This window comes from Sus scrofa, chromosome 2, assembly GCF_054392235.1.
Source record: "Sus scrofa isolate SSC_HxYL_T2T_F1_AM1 chromosome 2, Sscrofa_HxYL_maternal_Yorkshire_Landrace_v2.0, whole genome shotgun sequence".
NCBI classification, from domain to species: Eukaryota; Metazoa; Chordata; class Mammalia; order Artiodactyla; family Suidae; genus Sus; species Sus scrofa.
The window spans coordinates 104,857,560-104,863,559 of record NC_139384.1 but is presented as its reverse complement, the minus strand read 5'-3'; positions in this window follow the sequence as shown (position 1 = coordinate 104,863,559).

Below are 6,000 nucleotides of genomic sequence, written 5' to 3'. Positions count from 1 at the left end.
TAGTGGATCAGAGGTTGAGCGTGAGAAAAAAAAGAGGGCTAAGATGCCTACTCAATGACCTAACCAAATACATGGTTTTATCTATAGAAATGGCTTAGTTATATAGGCTGGGCTGTAATCTGCAACAATTCAATTGTATATATGGCTGGATTTCAGTGGCAATGTCAAGGTTAAAATGGAGATTTGGGAGACCTTAGCTTATAGATGGTACTTAAAATCATGAGACTGGATAAAATCTTGAACGCTCTTACATTCACCTTTTTATTATCCAGCTGCAGAAAAATTGGATCAGGTACATTGAGTAATTCTTATTAAATTACTTGCCATGGTATTTTAAAGTTCTTTGTGCTGATTTAATGAAGTGATACAGATGGGGAGAGAAACTATGAAGTGTGCCTCTGAAAATACATGGTTTTAGTTGTAGCTTAATTTAAGGGTTCATTGTTGTGCTTTATAACCATGCAGTATTTTCCAGGCATATCTGCACCTAATGTTGTTCTTTATCAGATTGAAAGGGAAGGCACAAGTTTTATCATCTAAATTTACTTTGATTGTGTCTCATTACCATTTAGTTTCTGATCTATCTAAAGCCAATTGATTTCCAATTAAGAACAAAGTTTTCTTTAATTTTAAATCCATTTAATTAATTGTCTTAATTTCAAAGATATTAAAGTTGCAAGAGAAACCTTGGTTTCAAGTTTATTCCTAAATGAGGAAAATAGAAGATTGTAGAAACTGGAAAAATAAGCATCTGTTGTTAAGAACATGTTCTTTCTCTTTTATAGTAGAATCTAGTGTTTCACTCTCATTTCTTCCGTCTCATTTGGATTCCAAGATAAACACTATAGTTTGCTTTACATAAGTGGTATGAAAGACAAAAGGCTTATTCTTTAGTAAGTAAATAAATAATAATGCACATGTCAATTTTTTAAAAGGCAAGGAATAGAATTATGTGGTTCACATAAAAAAGATGCTAAGTTCTAATTTATACAGACTGTACTCTGATTTTTCCAAATGTTTCTTACTTTAGAATAATAAATTCTAATTTTGAAAAATCTGGCACACAATTGTGTATACCACTAGTTCTTTGTTTCGCTTTCCTTAGCCACCTAAACTATTTCTCTGAGTCTGTGTTGTTTCCCAAATTTAACTCTGGTTTTGATCCTGATCTGCAGAATCCCTTCATATGTAAGTAGAAGAAAAGTGATAAAATAGAAGGAAATATTGCTGGTCCTAATTATAGACCACCAGTTGTTAGCTCTCTTTCCCTCTTGACCTTTTTTTGACACATTTTCTAAATTTTCTTTTTGATAACTCTTATTTTTCTAGCTTCTAATTGAACTACTTTTTGAATTTTTTTCTGCGTTTATTCTAACAGGCCCTTCTGCATTTCTCTACATATAAAAAGGTGTAAGCTTTTCTTGCCATTTCCTAAAGGGAAACCCAATTAAGATTACCACTGAGCATTAATTAATATGAAAGCATTTCCTGGAAATGTGGAATAGAAAAAGTTTTGAGAATTCATACAAAGGAAAGTATTCTCAAAGTAGCATTGTAAGGTGAAAACTGGGAGTTGTGTCTTATATAATATTGCTTCTAGCAGGTAACAGGACAATTACTCTTAAGATAATAATACTTCTTTGAAGAATCTCTTAAATTGATCTTAAATATCCAGAAGATAGGTTTGGGAAGTTCAGAAACTAAAACCCAAATTATCTTTTTCTTGAAAAAGAAAAGGCTGATCAGAGTAATTCTGGTGGTGAGGCCAAAGTCTACTTTGAAGAGAGTTGAGGCACTTCTTTGGCAGAGGGCAAGGAGTTAAATGAAGCAATTTTTCCTTCCTCTTCACAAAGGCAGTTATTTGATTTTTTTTTTTTAAGTTAAATTCTCCTTTGATGCAGCTGTACTCTAACTGTCATAGCAGCAGATCCAGCTTTGGCTATTTTCAACTTTTACTCATGTGATGACCAGCTTCATTACTGGCTCACCAACAGGATTTAACACTCTAAGACAGACAGAGCAGCCAACAGACAGAGGTATGTGGTAATGGCAAAAGGTAATGTTGCAATATTAATCCCAAGGATGGTCTTGCAGTGAACACTAATAGGAAAATATGTTGGACCACATATTGCTCTTCTTTTACGCCACAGTAACCAACATCTAACACAGTTGATCAACAATTACCTGCACATGCCTTGGGGACACTGGTACAGTTTAGACTAGAATTGTAATCCTGAAGTTGTCACCATATATATGTGGCATAAGCAGTGGGATACCACAGTCCTTAGGTAGGTGGTACATCTTTGAAGCAGAAGCCACATTCCCATCAACCCAGTATTTACCTAATCGACAAATTCACACATTGCATCTGCAACTCTTGGAGACAGTATTCTCCTAAAATGAATCAGAAATAGTTTGTCTTTAAAAGACCTAGCTTTGTCTCTTCCTCTGCACCTCAGAGCCTGGACTCATTGTTAAATTAAATTCCTGCTTTGTAGCAAACATTGTTCCATTAAACTCTCAGTCTTTTGTCCTTTAGTCTCTATGTTTGTTTGCTTGTTTTTCCTTAAAGGGTCAGAAAGAAATGAGTGACAGATTAGCTGGAGAAAATTATTAGTAATAAAAAAATACTTTGTGAAATATGGATTTAAGAGGCATAACTTGTTATAACAAACTTAAAAGCAGCAACAGCAGTATGTTCTTTTAGTCTGATAAGAAATTATTTTTGGAGTTAAGAAACTGTAATTGAATCTCTACCAACTCACTCTCAGATAATAACCCATCAGAAACAACTTTAGAAAAAAATAAAAAAGGGAATGTTGATGGAGTATGTGGGCTGAGAACCCTTGAGTAGAACACAAAATGTATCCATTTGGTGAAAAATAGAAATAGCTATTAATTTGAACTATTTTTTTAAAATCAAAAGCCAATTTTTCCATCAAAGTACATTCTACTGCAAAGCAGCAAAAGCAGACTTCTTTGAAATACCTGAGAAGTTAGAAGACTAATATTCAATCAAGGGATGAAATGTTTTATTATAAATTTTGTGGATATTATGTGTTTCTATACCCCCAAATTTATACTCTTAGAAAGATAATGATTTGAAATTTGTCCCAGATTTACACACACATACACACATTATAATATAAACAACTTACATAAAGTATTCAGATCATAAGAGAGCATCTAAGAGACACCATTTGAAAATTGAGGGCAAAACTCTGCATTTTCATAGAAGCAGCAATGATAAGGGATTGGATCATTCAGTCAGTAAAATCTATAGGATTTCACATGGTCACCCAGCTCTTAGAGTGTGGCAGTTGTTCCTTTTGCCCTGCCAAGCTGTTTCAATCATTGTGGCTGTGTACAAAATTATCTCCCAAATTTAGTGGCTTAAAATAACAATAATTTATCTCATGATTTTTGTATGTCAGGATTTTAGAAGCAGCTCAGCTGTGAAGTTCTGGTGTAAAGCCCCTCATGAGGGAGCAGTCAGATGGAAGTGGCTGGGTCATATCCCAGCTTTCTTTACTCCCATTGCATACATTTGTTCTGGGAAGATTCAAACAGCTAGGTGCTAAAATGGCTGGGACCTTGGGCATATTTCTCCATCTCTATGTACTCTGTCCACATGATCTTTCAGAATGGCAGCTTCAGGGTGGCAAGTTTCTTACATATTGTCCCAGAACTCCCAAGGTGTGTCTCTAGAAAAAGAAAGCCAGAGTCTGCATTACCTTTTATGATCTGGCCTTTACCATATTTATTGGAGTCAGATAAAAATTTCTGCTCAGGTTCAAGGCGAAAGGAACACAGATGGCACTATTTGATGAAGGAGGGTCAATAACACTTTGTAAGAACGTGACATGGGTTATGTATCAATGTGTGGAACTTTGGAGAGTATGACCTGCCATACCAACAGAAGTCTGACTTGAGACCTGCACTGAAATTTTTTCCCTATACAATGATATTTAAGATGGTAATAAGAATAGTTTAAAAATGGTAATTAAGAAATTACCACCACCATGGAGGAAAGATTTCCTTGAGTTTGATTTAAAAACGGCCTCATGCAATAGCTTTGCAAATTTAATTGTATCCATGTCATTTATACATTGAGTTCTTCTGTTTTCTCATTTTTTTATTCAACAGATACTTACTATCTGTAATAAGTAGTATATAAGGTGGTGAGGATGAAGTGCTAGACACAAAGACATAATGCTTGCCTTCACTGAACACATTGTATATGTACACACTCAGAACTGTGTTTCTTAATAGCTTGTGTGTGAGACAAATCTTCAACATGAATAGCAGATATAAGTCTGAGAGTAGGAACTCATTAAGAGAAAAGTGTTACATGACTGATAAAAAAGAAAACTGAATCACCATTTTGAGTTCAAAGGAAGGTAATAAAATTAAGGAGACCCATATTCTGTGAGATCTAGAAACTCTTCTGAAATATTCCAAAGAAAGGAGTACTAAAGAGAAAAAAAAAATGATTGTTTAGACCATGGCAGAAATATTAGAAAAGATACGTAGCTTAGTTGTCTAAGGGAACTTATTGGAAAGAATGTATTAATTTGATTGTGTGAATTTGAGCATAATCTAAGTTCTTTAGTGTGTAACCTGTAGGGTTTATATGTGTGTCTGTGTGTGCGTGTGAATGTTATGTGTGTAAATCTCCCCATTATTCAAGACATTCTTTTTGAAGATTAAAACAACATCTAAGATACTTCTAGAAGAAGGTATTTAATGGATGAAGAAAAGCTGTAATCATATGTCAACTTAAAAACTCAGCTCGGAATTCCCATTGTGGCTCAGTGGGAATGAACCCAACTAGTATCCCTGAGGATGTGGGCTTGCTCCCTCGCTCTGCTTAGTGGGTCCAGGATCTGGTGTTGCCATAATCTGTGGTTAGGTCTCATATGTGGCTTGGATCTTGCTTTGTGTGGTGTAGGCTGACAGATGAAGCTCTGATTTGACACCTAGCATGGGAACTTCCATGTGCTGCAGCCTTAAATAAATAAATAAATAAATAAATAAATAAATAAATAAATACTTTTTTAAAACTCAGCTAATTATTAAAAATATTTTCTTTAAAAAATCTGAGGTGAAAGGCATCTTTTAGGCTTGACATCCTGGTATTTAATCTGTACAAAGCAAAGTCATTAAATCTCAGTGTTTGTAGGGACTTCAAAAATCATCTAGTCCCTAAACTTCTCCTGTGTTTTTAATCATTTTACAAAATATCTCACCAAGGCTGTCCAGTTTCTGCTTAAATAACTCCAGAGAAAGGGCAAGGCATGGTTACTCATACCCAAAAATGTGGTCCTTATTTCATTTTCAGTGTCTTTGCAAACAAGACAATTCTCATTATTTATGGATTCTGTAAATTTAAATTTTGCCTACTCTCAAAAATGTTTTGGTAAGCCCAAAAATCAAGCCTCATAGCATTTCTACATCATTTATGGACATGTACAAAGAATCAAAATCTTTGAATTGTAGGATGTGCACATTCCCAGTTGAGGAACAAAGTGAGACTCTGCCTTGTTTCAAATATCATACTATAAAAATGTGTCCTTTGGGGGGATCTGTTTAGTGCCACCTTTTTGACATTGTTGTCTTTTTTTTTTTTTTTAACTTAACATAGCTCCCAAGCTCGAAGCTGAAGTACTGCCTATTGTTTCTGAGCACAGGAAGGCTGTGTTATATACCTCACAGGAAGAAATACATGCCTTAGGTAAGATTTGTTTAGACATAAGTTATACAGTGCTGCTGGTCATGAATTCAATGTTAATGAACTGATCATATATATTAAATAAGATTATCTTTAAACAGAAACACACATAAAATAAGGCTATGAAGTGATCAGTTGTCAAAAAGAAAATGAGCAGCAACATGATAGAGAAATATGATAGGAATAAAAATTAGGCTGTCCTTGAAATTCATGATCCCTGCTTTTAGCATTAGGATTCAATGGCAGTCCTTCAGAAATAACTTTGGCAA